This window comes from Pseudophryne corroboree, chromosome 10 (assembly GCF_028390025.1).
Source record: "Pseudophryne corroboree isolate aPseCor3 chromosome 10, aPseCor3.hap2, whole genome shotgun sequence".
In the NCBI taxonomy this organism is placed as follows: domain Eukaryota; kingdom Metazoa; phylum Chordata; class Amphibia; order Anura; family Myobatrachidae; genus Pseudophryne; species Pseudophryne corroboree.
Window position 1 is genome coordinate 269,238,317 of NC_086453.1, and position 16,062 is coordinate 269,254,378.

Consider the following 16,062-nt stretch of genomic DNA (forward strand, 5'->3'; position numbering starts at 1 on the left):
AGGATTTAAGGCTGCCATATATCTTGGTTTGCACATCAGATACTCAGCAGGACCAAGAGCCCCAAAAGCAACGAGAATGAGTAAAAGAGGTGGGAAATAAGTAAGAGCAGGTGGAGTAGGTGAGAACATATCAAATTTCCCCTATTAAGTGGAATTAGTCTTGAAACCACTTAATCTCATGTGACATAGGGGTAAATGTAGCCTTCGAGAGAGCTATAGTAGGAGATAAAGTACTAACCAATCAGCTTTTAACTGCCATGTTCAGTCTGTGTTTTAAAAATGACAGGAGCTGGTTGATTGGCAGGGGCTGACTGGCAACTTTCAGTCTGCGGAGCAAATTCAAGCAAGTGACCCTCAACTTTCCGGCCTGCAAACTGAGACTGATACACAGACTTACATTTATTTAAACCGTAACAACAAACTACAGATACACCAACAATTTTAGAGCAAAATAGTGACCACTTTCTATTGTTAAAATATAGAAATATAGGACAGACTGTGAGCACAGGTCACAATTAAGTATAGTGAAAAACAGAAGCCACCTTCAGCAGACGGAATCAGTATGATATCCCGGCTGTCAGGATCCCAGTGGTCCTCAGACCGAAGCTGGAATCGCGACAGCTGGAATACTGGTGGCTCCCTCGTGGTTTCACTGCGCTTGCCACGCTTTGGGTCCAGTAGCGACCTTTGGTCGACTCGCCACATTAATCTGTTCCCCAGGAGGAGATAACTGAGATTAAAATGGGGTACATCGTAGGCTGCTTGATCAGAGGTATAAGTGTGAGAACAATAGTCAATGTTAGGAATCTTCCTAAATCCACTGTTTCTTTTGTCATTATTGCATGGAAGAAGAAAGGTCAATGCAGGTATGGAAAACCCCTGAAACTGCAACCCAGGGACTGGTGCTAACCAGGGAGCTGCGAAAGAACAGAGGTTGTCCAATGCAAACCATTGCACAAAAGTTCCAAATGGCTACTAATGTGCTGGTTTCGTAAAAGAACACTTCTTAGGGAGGCCCATGCACTTGGATATTATGGGCAAACAGCTGCTCATAAATCTCTAATCACAAAGAAGAATGCAGCCCAGCGCTTACAATGATGTAAACAATGCAACAACTGGACAGTGAAACAATTGCGGCAAGTGTTATGGAGTGAAGAATCCCAATTTACACTTTTCAGACCAGATGGACGTGTTTGGGTTTGGTAATTGCCAGGAGAACATCTGATGCCAGAGTGTACAGTACCTACAGTAAAGCATGGAGGTGGTGGTGTTATACTATGGGGCTGTTTCAGCTGGTTTAGCATGGGTGCACTAGTAGTAATGCATGGTCATATTAACTCTGATAAGTATAGAGATGTTCTCGATAACTGTGTGCTCCCTACATTGTGGTAGTTCTGCGGAAACAACAAATGTTTTTATCAGGACAACAATACCACCTGTCATGTTTCCAGGGCGATGCAGGACTGGTATACAGAAAATTCAGTAACCCGGATGGACTGGCCAGCTCAGAGTCCAGATCTTAACCTCCTTGAGAACCTCTGGGATGAATTGGAGCGACGGGTGCATTCTAGGCTGACTCACCCTTCTTCATTGTCACAGTTGGTCACTGTACTTAAGGCGGAATGGCAATACATACCACCTACAATTGTCCAGGAACTTGTGGACAGTTTGCCAAGAAGGTTTCTGCAGTAACCACTGCACATGGTGGACCTACAAAGTACTGACATCAATAATATCTTATTGATCTATTTGCTGTCAGTGTCCAGTCACTTTTTTTCTACATAGTATAGTAGGAACACCGAAACACGAGAGTAGAAATAACAAGCTGACTATATGCATCCTGTAAACACACATACCATATAGATAAGATGATCGTGTATTTGAGATTGAGGTAAGCCAGGCCAGCCAGGAAGAGGTGGGAGCCATGTAATGAGGAGTAGGCGTAGATAGGAGAAGGAGGTGGGGTGCTGGGTTTTAGATGTGGAAGCACGCCAGGGACATGAGGAAGCATGAGCCGGCATTAGAGGCAGAGATCCGGGATTGCTTGGGCCAGGCGCGCCAAGGTGCTGGCATGTAATCATTCGCTGCAGGCACTTGCCCATTCAGTAACAGACTGCCTCTTTCCGAGAGCAAGCGTTGAAGGAGAGGCACACAAGACACAGCAGGGCCACTCGTCCGCTCTATACTGACTGGGCACTGCCTTTAAAAATAACACTGCAGCCCACGCCAGTCTAAATTTCTTAAAATGGAACTGGACAAGGGGGCATCTATCCACTTCCACTTTATCTCTCTCCAAGGCTTAGTACATAGACCCCAATAGTCTAGTAGTTATCCCTAAGATTTTACCCATTGCTGTATTTTCGTGTAGCTGGCTTTATTCGTGTTCACACATGGGATCCCGGCACTCAGCATATCGGCACCTGGATCCCGACCGCCAGGATACCAACAACTATTCTCCCTCTTGAACAGAGGGACACCCCTAAAGGGAGTATAAATCCACAACACCCCTCAAGGGAGAATAAATAATGTGGCACACGAAGCGTGCCACCGTGCCTGCAGCATGGCGAGCGCAGCAAGCCCACAAGGGGCTCTTTTGCACTTGCCCCACTTGCCCCATTCTGATGGTCAGGATCCCAGTGCCGGGTTTGCTGGGCACTGGGATCTCGACCGCCTGGATATCGTAATACACCCCAGTGGGTAACCTATAGTAGCTAAAACACACCTAAGTGGGCAAGAGAATAATACACAAGGCTTACATGTTGGTTATTACAATGCTACGTTGTAACATTTAAAAATATAGTGCATCATTGCTCATGTTCCTAATATTGGCGGTAATTAAAAGGGGTAAAGTTGCACCTGCACTATTCAGCACTTTTACCTTGACAGTTTAGGAAAGACACAATTGGAACCTTAAGATTATTAGATTATATCTAAAAATAGAAAGAATGCAGAACAGAACATAAAGTCATCTGTTACCAGTGTTTAGACTTTATTACTAGATGCTTTATCAACTCAACCAATGCCAAACAAAAAGTTTTACCTTTAATTATTGACTCACCAATTCAATATAAGAAAAAGTTTTCAATATCATTTACCTAGTGAGTTTTGAAGAATGAAACCTCAAACCAGATGCAACAATTTCAGAAATGCATTGCGAAAATATTGAACACAGAAAGATGAGAAATGAAAGTAACATATGTAGCTATAGGCTTATGAAATACTCATATAGTGAAACAAACCCGAGACAGGACTCAAGTCCAGGGAAGACGATGAAACCAGTTGAAATGAAACTAGTGGCTTGCTGTACATGTCAGTGCTTGGTCTATAAATATCACATACATACCCATTACACACAAAATACACTGTACAGATGGGTTAAAGCTTCACGCATTTCACCACCTAGAGGTATCTACATCAGCTTTCCTTGTTTTCACCTTTTAACAATAGTCCTGTCTCCTGTAACAAACAGTGTCATAATACCTTTTATAATACTCTAAGAGAAATGCTGGGCATACACGGGCAGATAAAGGGGCATATTCATCATGAAAAAAATTTGAAATGAGAATTTTTAGTTCTCAATTCTCACATTTCACAATTTGCCTCCCATCTAAATATATCACTTCCAAAAACTGCTTTGATGAAGCAGCTTTTCGGAAAAGTTATATTTTTCTCCATACAGCTGAGGCATCTATAAGGACTTCCTCTTGCTGCGCACGTGCCTTTTACATTTAATTTGCCGCTGGTGTCCCCCCTCCACCTCTAACCCGGCAACTAATTGTTAAATTCAAGAGCACCTCGCATCCATAATTACAGACCCCCCAACCTGCCACCACCATTGTATGGCACACCCCGGGGGCCGCATCCTTACAAGTGATGTGTGGCGGTGTGAATTCTGCTGCAGCCGCGGTCTGCTCACCCACCTGCCGGGACTTTCAGTTTTGTGTCTGTGCACACAGTTTTGTGCACAGGGAGCCGCGGCCCCCTCACTTCCCCCGTCTGGACTGGCTATGGAGGAGAGCGCTGCTGCAGCCTCCCTTTCCCTGCAGCTTCAGCACATATTTGTGTGCTTGAGAAAACATTCGCAAAACTATTCGCCATTTAAGGATGGCGAACACTTTCACTTTCAAACTCCAAAAAAAATAAAGCATTTTTGGAGACTGATGAATGTCACAATTTCTACATCCCCCGGGGAGTGTAGAAATTGTGATATTTAAATGATGATGAATATGCCCCAAAATGCCTTTCACGTCAACAGATATTTTATCTGTCAGCCTTGGACAGTTCCGATATCACAGGCGTGCACTATGAGATATCTCACAGTGTATTGGCCATAATATCGACACTCGGGAGTGGTAGGGCATACACTGCTAATGCAGCCAACTGGACACAAAAATATTGCGCCGGATGGACATGCCTGACTGAACAATATTTTCGTATCAGTCAGTCGCATACATGCTACAATTATCTGGGCGATCTGCCGATATCTGGTGGCTGGGCCAGATAATCGTAGTGTGTAGCGTAGCATAAATTGTACCAATGGTCACATTTAGTATGTGTTATATTCGGGGCTTAAAGTAGTCCTGAAGAGGTGGGGGAACTCATCTCCCCCACGACCCTTTCCCCTTAGCGCGTGCCGCAAAAGGGGTGTGGCCACACAAAAGTACCCCCAATTCAAAATAATGCCTCACAGTAGCACAATCTTGTTCACATTGCCCGCCCCACATACTAGTGGCCTTTACACACACAGTGCCCACAGTAGCAGAGCCTCTTACACACAAAATGCCCACAGCAGTGCCCCCCTCCTAACTTTTAGATTCTATTCACAATATAGCAGTATATATTGAACAACCTTTGCTCACCTCTCTTATGTCTTCCATGTGTCCCTTCTGTTTCCTTTGTCTGTCACTCTCCTCATGTGTCCATATCTTCATCCTAGGTATCCCTTACTACTTATATACTCTCCTTTTGTGTCTGATCATCTGAATCTTTCTCTCCTTTACTTACCCCATACACCTCTCACTCCCTGTGCCTCACTCCCCCATCTCACCCTCTGTACCTCTCACTCCCTGCAACCCTTTCTGCTTCTAACTCACCCCAATGCCTCTTACTCCCCCATCTCACCGAGTGCACCTCTCACTCCCTCCCCATCTCACGCCTGCTCCTCTCACTCTCTCCCCATCTCACCCCCTGCTCCTCTCACTCCCCCATCTCACCCTCTGCTCCTCTCACTCCCCCAACTCACTCCCTCCTCCTCTCACTCCCCCAACTCCCTCCCTCCTCCTCTCATCCCCCGCTCCTATCACTCCTCCAACTCACTCCCTGCTCCTCTCACTACCCCATTTCACTTTCACCCCTGCTTCTTTCACCCCTTCCCCCATCTCACCCCCTGCTTCTTTCACACCCTGCCCCATCTCACCCCCTGCTTATCTCTCACCCCCTGCGTCCTGAGAGCTTGGACTTTGGCCTGGATCATCAGGTCCTGGCTACGGTGTAAAGCTGGCAGCGGCTGCTAGACAGTTCTGGCCCACGGAACGGCTGCTATTCAAACGAAGCGAGGCTGCACTTTGAATCTGGCTCCGACTGTGTGCCATTCACAGCTCTTGGTCCGCCAGCGAATGAGAAGCTGCCACTTGGCAGCTTCTCATTGGCTGACGGTTCGCGAGCCATGATTGGCTCATGCCAGATTTTGAAATAGCTGCCCCTTCATTTAATTGGTGTTGCAGCCGGTCCGTGAGCCGGGATTGACTGGCGGCCGCTGCCAACTTTACAATGCAGCCGGGACCTGATGTTGTGTCTGGGTGGATGCAAATAGAAGTGATGGAATGCAGTTCTGCCCCATTCGGCCCACTTTAACCACTGGTTATATCTGACCATTATTGAGGACTTACCATCAGCTGGCATACAGCATCCAAATCCTGCTGGGACAGCTTCTTAATACACCGCTGTAGTAACTTTTGGGTTTCTGACCTGGCAGTTGTAATGTGCATCTGTGGCCATCTGGCTGAGCATATACAACTAATGCAGACTAATGGAGAGGTCTCTGGAAAATTTTGATAATGTATCCCCTATGATATCTCATCTGAGACACCTCGCAGCGAGCAGTCATCCTCAGACTGGAGAGCCATCTCAGACACGTTGGGCTGGGCAGTCATCTTTGACAACTCCAACTGGGCAGCTGTCTCAGACATCATGGACTGACAGTTTTCTCATATATCTTTACCTGGGCTCCCTTTTCAGATACCTCAGATTGGGCTGTTGTCCCAGGCACTTTGGGCTGAGTATCTCAGACAATCAGCAGTCTAAGGAAAATAAGCAATGCCTGAATCTTCTGGCATAGAGTCTGGGGTCAGGCGCTCTGATGAATGATCCAAGCACTGTGACATAAAGTCTGGGGCTTGTGTGTTGTGTGGCACCATCTCTGAAGCAGGCATTGGAAGTGCCACTCCTTCTGTGACTGTGTTCTTCATCTGTAATGTAGGGAAATGTGTCACCTACAGGTCTGGATTCTTCAGCAGCTGGCACTACATCCATGTGCTGGTAATACTAATGGAGCTATGTCAGTTTGGTTTGGAATAGTGTCCGAAGTTATAGCAAGCATCCAACTACTGGCTAGGTGTTTCCAAAGGACAAAGAGTTTCCTTAACAGAAAGTGACACATAAACTGAATGCTTACAGTAGCTTGTGATATCATTACTAATCACAGTGCCCATTCCTGAGAATATGAGTCCTCATTCTGCTGAATTATGGTGCAGAGATCCCATGAAATGGTGGGTAAACATTTACAATTTTGTTTAAAATCAGATTAGAATGCTCACTTTGACAAAACATAGCTAAGTGGGAACTGGCTTTACCTTGTTCTGTTTAAGTTAACTTTTAGCCTAAGAAAGAAAGAAAGAAAGAAAGAAAGAAAGAAAGAAAGAAAGAAAGAAAGAGAATTTCCTTTCTTTCTATCATCCAGTTAGACATGTAGAACAGTTGAGCCCATGAGATGGCAGTGTAGTCTGCAGTTTACATACAAGTTGGGAAAATCAAGTGAAGCTGCTAGATATTTTTATCCAGGGCCACATTATATTGAATGAGAAGCATTGTGTTTAAATCTATTTTTATGTGGTTATTGCAATTCAAACATAGTAAATGCACTGAATAAATCTCTTCTTATATGAATGATAATTTGGATATACTGTATATATTTGCTGTTTTTATTATTATTATTATTATTATTATTATTATTGTCCTTTATTTATATGGCGCCACAAGGGTTCCACAGCGCCCAATTACAGAGTACATATGCACATAATCAAAACAGGAAAACAGTGACTTACAGTTGAAGACAATATAGGACAAGAACAGGGTATCTAAGCCAGTAAACGACATAGAGATAAATTCCAAGGTGGCCAAAATACTGCAGGAATTAGGCAGTTGAGGATTATTAAGTAAGAAAAGGATAAGCACATGTGGAAGAGGGCCCTACTCGTGAGTGCTTACATTGTAAAGTTTTTAGTGCAGTTAGTTCTAATAGTTTTCTAGTGTGAAATGTAATGTTTTAGTTGGCTTGACGCTGGGCTAGGACTGTAATACTTCCTCGTTTCTCAAGATAGATTGATTGGCTACAAGTTTATGCTTGCATTTTAATGATCTAATGCACTGTAATACAACAGGTGTCCACACATAATTACACAACTATTCATGGACACTGTAATAGGGATGGCAATAGACCATCGACTAATGGTTGCTCCAGATGACAAATCATTTTACCATTGATGGGACAAATCCAATGGCAAAATACCATTGCTTGGAAATAATACAAATGCACGGCTGCAATCTCTGTTCCTTTGTGCATGCATAGACGTGTAGCACAAATGGTTTAACCATTAATGTCTCCCCCCTCTCCAATGTTAAAATCATTGACCATCAGTGGATATCCTGCCAAGGCCCATCCCACTGGAGGTTTGGTTTTAGGCTCTATAACCCCAAGAGCTGTGCTGTAGAAACCACCCTTGCCCTTCTTTTATTACTGGAGAAATGTATACATTTAATGTAAAAGTAATAATTACAAACTTATTCTATGCATTTGTAAGAAAACAACAATATACTCATATCTAGTTATAAGCAGCAAAAATAATCCCAAATAAACAAAGAATTAAGGTTTCAGAGTCTTATACTGAATCGCACGCAAAGTGCCTGTAGTTGAAGGGAGAAGTGGAAGGCTGATTTCCTACTAGATTTTACACCAACCGCCGCAACTGTCATCAATAGCCTCATGCCAAGTGCAAGTGATACATCTGAAACAGGCTTCCCTTCCCCATATGCATGAATTGCACGGAACAGTACCAAGTATACGTACTTATAAACCTCAATAGTCTACTCAGGTTTCTTGAGAATAGAGCCTAAGGGCTCATTCCCATCAACCGTGAAGGAGGCAAGTTGCCATTGCAGTGGTGTGTAAATGCCGGCAACATCATGGCAATTTGCCCGACTTGCAGGCTGGTCTCATGCCAGACTTGCAGATATTTATACTCAGCCCTATCGAGCTGTGAACATAACACTGCAAGCCTGTTGGTACCATAAGTACCACATACTGCCACACCGTCTTTACAATGTGGGACTGTTTGAGCACATTTGCCCTTAAATTTATATTCACATCTGTTCACCGTTGAGCATGAGACTAGGATAAATGTTCATCCTCACCATCTCCCCTTGGTTGATTATCGCACCGAAATACTGTCTCTTCGTGCTCATTCTCAAAATGATGAGAAAAATCACTGACATTTAGTAATGTCAGATGTATATTTACGTCACACTTAGGGCCTAATTCAGACCTGATCGCAACAGCAACATTTTTCTCTAATGGGCAAAACCATGTGCACTGCGGGGGGGGGGGGGGGGGGGTAGATATAACATGTGCAGAGAGATTTAGATTTGGGGGGGGGGGGGTTCAAACTGAAATCTAAATTGCAGTGTAAAAATAAAGCAGCCATTATTTACCCTGCACAGAAACAAAATAACCCACCCAAATCTAACTCTCTCTGCACATGTTACATCTGCCCCCCCCCCCCCCCCTCCCGCCCCCCTGCAGTGCACTCGGTTTTGCCCATTAGAGAAAGGATTTTCTTTTGCAATCAGGTCTGTATTAGGCCCATTGTCCTTAAAGTCTGCAAGGTGTTAAAATAAGATCAGCCATTGTCTTGATTTTATTAAAGAGATGACAGATATTTACAAGTTTCTCTATTATTTGAAATGTGACATGGGCTAGTCAGATCAGAATTTCCCGTCAGCAAAGAAGGGGTTAAAGACGGTAGTCTGGAACAATACTGTACATCAGCTGTACGGCAGCAGAATGCGTTTTCTCTAACTATGAATATAGGTTTAAGATGACTGTACTGCTGACTATTATATAGGGGGTAGCTGATAATTTGAAGAATAAAGGATTTCTTTTACTAGCAGAGATTACTGTAAAATAATTGTTTGCTTTGTTTTCATAGCTTCTTATGAAGTGACCATTTTTAATATATGCACATGCCTCGAGACAAAGCAAATACTGAAATGTTTCAAGGACTGTGAGAAGTAAAAGTCAATATTTGTGTTTGGCACTGGGACTTGGCAATGTACAACGTCCAGTAGAAATATCACAGGTATTTGCAAAACTATATACTGTATATGTTACGTCGTTCAGAAACAATGTAATCTGGCCATCGGAAAGGTGATTAACTCCTGACAGATTTGACCCAATCACCATTCAAAAACTTTTCTTTAGACTTGTTTAAAACCTGTAAGGACAGGTAAGTAATCTGCTTCTACTAGGCTATCTGGGTTTATGTAAGAATACTTAGTACAGTAACATTTTGGTGTTCACAGGTAGCCGAAAAATAATTTGACTTTTCTCTTATTCAGACTTGGGGCAAGTTACATTGGACTACACTATCAGGAAGAGGGTGATATTTAATAAAACATAATTATCTCATTAAAGTTGGGAAATATGATTTTTACAGTATGTTCTCTGGAGATGGAGATGAATATCTCCTCTCCGGTGGCAGTTGCAGAGCAGTCCACAATTCAAATAGGGGAGCCACACCAACTGCCACCCCAAACACTGCCAGACATTGCTGTTTGGGACTGACTGGCAGTTGGTGTGGCTCCCTTGTTTCAATTTTGGACTTTGCTGCAACTGTCACTGGAGATGAGATATTTATCACCATCTCCAGAAAACATAAATATCACATTTTCCAGCTTTTATGAGATAATTATGTTTTATTAAATATCCCCCAGTGTCTGCTGCTGAATGAAGGAATGAGAAATAGAGCCAAAGGGTATGTGTGGGAAAAAGGTCTGGAGGTCTGAAGTAGATGCTAGAAGGCATTTTACCATTATAAGCCGATTTTATTTAAATAACCCAGTCCTTGTAAACTTGTTTAAAATAATAAAATATTGTACAATGTTGATAGTACAGTATAATCCCTAAATTTCTTAAACCCACCACAGTACCAGCCTAGCAATGTTGATTATCAAAACAAGGATACCAGCAGAGCAGGCACCCCATTAAAATTATAGCCAGTGGCAAGCCTCGCCAACACAAGGATGAGTCCCTCAGCTAAAGGGTTGTCGTGAAAATCAATGTGCTAAAAGGCCCAAGAGTGAATAATGTGTAATTGGTCAGAGATAGAGATGGGCGTGTACCCCATGTTTTCGTTTTGGTTGTAATCCTCCGTCGTGTTTTGGTTTTGGCAAACCATCCTCAAGTGATTTGGTTCATATTCAGTTTTTTGGTTAAGTTAGGACTCCTTTAAAATTGATAAAAAAAATCGATAAACATTGATATAAAATAACAAATTAACAAAACAGCTAATATTATGTAATTTGGATCTGTTTACATGCAATAAATACCATAGTACAGTTTTTAAAGCCTAATTCCGTAATGACAACAGCCCTGAGCCGGTACTTGGTGCCACTCGGAACCTCAAAGTGATTCTGAACTGGGACTCTATTTGACTCGGAACCTCTAAGTTCGGGTGTGTTCATATTTCAGGAAAACCAAACGGCACATCTCTAGTTAATCTCCACTAGTGTGCCTATATAATGAACAATGGGTCCATAAGTCTATTCTCTATTACATCTAATCAAATAAATGTACAATACACACCTGCAGATGTGTCCTCATACCTCTAGCTTTTTTACACCATATGGCATGAGATGCATGGTGCAACACTGCGGCATGAGTAGCTATTCTCGGACTATTGTACTTATTTTTGAATTTAGCATCTCATTCACAACTTAGCTACTTCCAAAGTTACTTATAGGGGGAATTCAATTGTTTTACACACATGCTCTCCCGTATAAATTGACAGGAGATTGCGGGGCATAATTTAAAAGTTTTTTTTTAGCACTGATTGCGCCCAGAGAGATTGGGTTTAGCCAACCAAACTAATAGGCACGACACTAAAAGCCCATTTGAGCACTAGAACAGGTAACTTTTTGCGCATTTCAACTCACCAGCCCTGGGTGCCATCTGCTTGCTGCCAGCAAAAACAACAATTGTATTCCCCCAAAGTGTTCTGGGCAATTAGGATTAGTATTTTTGTTGCAATTGAATTTGTATAATGTCGCAAATTAAGCACAGTGCTGCATGGTGCAATGCATGGTGCTGCTCATTCCTATCAACCCTCAGTGTTTTGCCTTTTTTGCTTGCAATGGCAGCACCAGTATCCAGGGTACCCATTCATTGTACTTTGTCACATTTGTGATGCCAGTAAGATGCATATTCGGTACAAAACTGTGTGGTCAGATGCATGGTGTGGCTTAGTTGCACAGCCCGTGGTGCATCAAACAAGGCTATGTGGACACATCTGTATACTGTTGGTTATTAGCAAGCAATACACATGGATAAACAAAATAACATTTTTAATACCTTTTTCTTTTTTGAACTAAGGCCCTGATTCAGCTTCAGTCACAGTTTTTGCAATCTTAGCAAAAACTGCTACTGAATAAATCGCAGCTGAGGGCCAGCCAACACAGGGCAAGGCCACCCAGCATGTCTAGTTCCGCCAAGCAATTGCAGCATTAAGGGTTGACCCTCTGCATACTCAGCCAGGCTGCACCATTTTTTCTAACGCAGTGGCCTTGTGTGATGTCACACGGCCATCCCTAAAGTGATCCAGACATGCCAGCGTTGTCCGGGCCACCACCCCCTAATGCCACATTGCCACCCCTCCTCCACCCACCACTGTCAATCACAGTGCGATCGCATTCTTCCGGAAGGGGATTGCACTGTGAAGTCTGTGCATGCGCTGTGCGCAGATGGCTGAAAATCGTCCATTTACAATTTTTGCCCAACTGTGACTGAATCAAGGCCTAAGTACTCACACTTAGGGGTATTTTTACTAATGTGTGGGTTTATAGAAGTGGAGATGTTGCCCATAGCAACCAATCAGATTCTACTTATAATTTATCTAGCACCATCCCAGAAGATAATAGCTGAAATTTGATTGGTTGCTATGGGCAACATCTCCACTTATATAAACCCGCACTTTAGTAAATACAGTATACCCCGGCAGGCTTGGCCTGGCCCACAGGGGTACAGAAGAAACCACTGGTGGGCCCCCAGGCAACCTCCTGCTCTAAGGATCAGGTTCCAGACTGTGCACTTGAATTATACATTATACATGTTACCTTATACTGGACTATGGTGTATTTACTACAGTGCATTGCTGTTATTAATCTGGTACATTATCATGCATGCAGCCAGTGCCAGATTAAAGCACTCATGGGCCTAGAGCTGAAATTTATGAAGGGCCTATTTTGTGACGCCAAAAGGTGTGTGACCAGCGTGGTGCGGGTGTGGTTATTGGTATGGGGGTGTGACCAGTGCTATATATATATATATATATATATATATATATATATACATAGAGAGAGAGAGAGAGAAGGGAGGGTAGACCTAAAAATAGCGCTATGTATGGAGCTCAACCTCAAGACGTACTCCCTGTTAGATGGAGTACAAAGGTACAGATGCAAGCAAAGGTGGTGTCTAAGGGATAAATGGTTATACCTTCCAGGATTTGACCACAATTCACTTAAAAGATTCTGATTTATTTTTATAAAAAAATATTGAACAATCACAGTGAATGACAAATGGCCAACGCGTTTCGTCCAACTGGACTTCATCAGGGGCTCATTATCAAAAAGGTCGGAAGAACATAAAAGAATGGATGACCAATCAATGATCGATTAAATCTCATAAAAATCAGTAAAAACAAGCTTGCAATGACAGATGTAACAAAAAATGCGCTGAATTCACAGCTAGATTTGTATTGGTTTTGCCAACTCAGTAAGGAAAAGAGTAACACAATAATGCTGAATTCGCTATAGGCCACAATTTTGTTTATGTAGATAATGCTCAGCAGGAAGAGTGGCTTCTCCTAGTCAGCAGTCAGCTTGTTTTTACTGATTTTTATGAGATTTATTCGATCATTGATTGGTCATCCATTCTTTTACACGTGGGGAAGAATGTAGCATGCCGGCACCTGTATGATGTCCCATATGTGGCTGTGCAGCACCTCCCTTCCCCCTCCTTTCCGGCAGCGCTGCCGCAGGGACTCATTCAGGCAATCTCCATCCTCGCTGCTGGCGGCGGAGGTTGGAGAAGGAAGACAACACCTCAGTAGCTCTGGCCGGGAGGCCCCTAAAACATAGGAGCCCAGGGTACTCACCCACTGGCCCCACCCCCCTAAATCTGGCTCTGGAGGAGGGGGATTAGGCTGGTGAGGGGGGAGGAGGGAAATTAGTTTGGTGAGGGGGGCAGCCTGGTGACAGAGGCAGGAGTGGCGATTAGCCTGGTGGCAGAGGAAGTAGGAGGGTGATTAGCCTGTGGGGGGGGGGGGGGGTAGCCTGGTGACAGGGTGAGGAGGGGGGATTAGCCTGGTGGCAGAGATAGAGGGTGATTAGCCGGAGGGGGGGTACACCTGGTGACAGTGGGAGGAGGAGGGGAATATTAGCCTGGGGGATAGCCTGGTGACAGGGAGGAGGAGGGGGATTAGCCTGGTGGGGAGGGGGTTACCCTGTTGACAGAGGGAGGGGTGGGGGATTAGCCTGGGGGGGATAGCCTGGTGACAGAGGGAGGAGGAGGGGTATTAGTCTGGGGGGGTAGCCTGGTGACAGAGGGAGGAGGAGGGGTATTAGCCTGGGGAGGGGGTAGCCTGGTGACAGAGGGAGGAGGAGGGGTATTAGCCTGGGGAGGGGGTAGCCTGGTGACAGAGGGTGGAGGAGGGGGTTTAGCCTGGGCGGTAGGTAGCCTGGTGACAGAGGGAGTTGGAGAGGGATTAGCCTGGTGACAGAGGGACGAGGAGGAGGATTAGCTGGAGGGGGGATAAGCCTGGTGACAGAAGGAGGAAGAGCGGGTTTAGCCTGGGGGGTGAGAAGCCTGGTGACAGAGGGTGGAGGAGGGGGATTTGCCTGGATGGGGGATTTTATTAGCCAGGTGACAGAGGGAGGAGGTGCGGGATTAGCCTGGGGGGGGGGGGAGGTAGCCTGGTGACAGAGGGAGGAGGGGGATTAGCCTGGTGACAGAGGAATTAGGAGGAGGAGGGGGATTAGCCTGGAGGGGGGATTAGCCTGGTGACAGAGGGAGGAGGTTGGCGATTAGCCTGGGTGGGGGGGGGGGGAGTAGCTTGGTGACAGAGGGTGGAGGAGGAATTAGTGTGGTTAGGGGGGTAGGAGGGGGATTTGCAGGATACACTTTCACTTGTGCTGTTGCTACATAATGCAGAGCTCTGTGTTATGTAATATACAGTATTCTTTAGATTACCAGTTAGTGGCAGATATTGGCTCTGGTAATGCTGGAAGAGGAGGCTCTAAGGTATCTACCCTACCAGCACCGGACACACTGAAGGTAAACCGGGAGGCCCGTCCTTCCGTGGCCACAATTGAAAGGAACACTGCAGGAGCCGCCAGAGCCGCCTGGGTATGCAGCATGTGCTTCCGGTTAGGCTGGGGATGTAATCTGGGCTGCCCAGCACCATTCATGCTGTGTTTAGTCAGCCGCGTACGCGGTGATAGCAGAGCCGGCCCTTGTCCCCTCCCACTCATCGTCCCCTCATTTCTACACTGCAGTGCTGCCTAGTGCCACCAGCTCCTCCCAGTACCCAGCAGCCGGCAGTAATAGAGCGGAGGTGCTGGCTGAGTGGCTCTGCTGCTGTGCCCACCACACCACAGTGTCACTGGCCGGCTGTTGTAGAAGGAGATCTTTTTTCCTATTTACAGCAGCTCAGCAGTATGCAGTTGCTGTGGGTCTATTTTACTGGTGGGCCTGGAGCTGCAGCTCCATCAGCACCATTGTTAATCCGGCCCTGCATGCAGCCGGTGAATTTACTGTATATATTTATGAAGGGGCCCAGACATTGCACTATCTAATCGTTAGTCAAACCAATGAGGTGCAGACTGGCCACACCCCTAACATGGGCCCCTACCACTGCATTCCCCCGGTGGGCCCTACATGCCCCAGTCCGACACTGTACCTCTTACTGTACTAACCACCTTTATTAAAAAGGGCAAAACAAAAATAAACATTACATTAAAAATACTAAAAAAAAACCCACCTAAAGTACAATTTGAATGGATCTTTAAGGTGGTCACATAGAATAATCAAAAACACAACCGTTACACAGTTTTTTTAATGTGATTAATCAATATCTGCTAACACCATACCATAATTAATTATGTAATACATTGATCTGAGCTCCTGTGTGTTAGCAGGAAGCTTTCAGTACAGTAGCTGTATACTATGGGGGTCATTCTGAGTTGATCGCTTGCTGCCGATTTTCGCAGTGCAGCGATCAGGTGAAAAAATGGCATTTATGTGCATGCGTATGGGCCGCAATGCGCACACGCGACGTACGGGTTCAAAGCTCTTTGTGGTTGTGCTCAGGTTCTAGCGAAGTTTTCCTTCGCACTGACGGCCACAAGAAGATTGACAGGAAGAGGGCGTTTCTGGGTGTCAACTGACCGTATTCAGGGAGTGTTTGTAAAAACGCAGGCGTGTCTGAAAAAACACAGGCGTTGCTGGGCGTTCGC

At 44.8% G+C, this 16,062-nt stretch overlaps 1 protein-coding gene across 2 annotated transcripts in view; it reads left to right on the forward strand.

Moving 5' to 3' along the window:
- POU2AF1 (POU class 2 homeobox associating factor 1) overlaps positions 1-16,062 on the forward strand; it is a 172,486-nt gene that overhangs the window by 85,902 nt on the left and 70,522 nt on the right. Inside the window, exon 1 of one of the 2 annotated variants that reach the window (XM_063943264.1) lies at positions 9,691-9,779. The exons of the other annotated variant lie outside the window; for it this stretch is intronic. The gene's annotated coding sequence lies outside the window, so the exon portion shown is untranslated. Of the gene's footprint in view, positions 1-9,690; positions 9,780-16,062 lie in introns of those variants that run through there. 2 annotated transcript variants of the gene reach the window in all.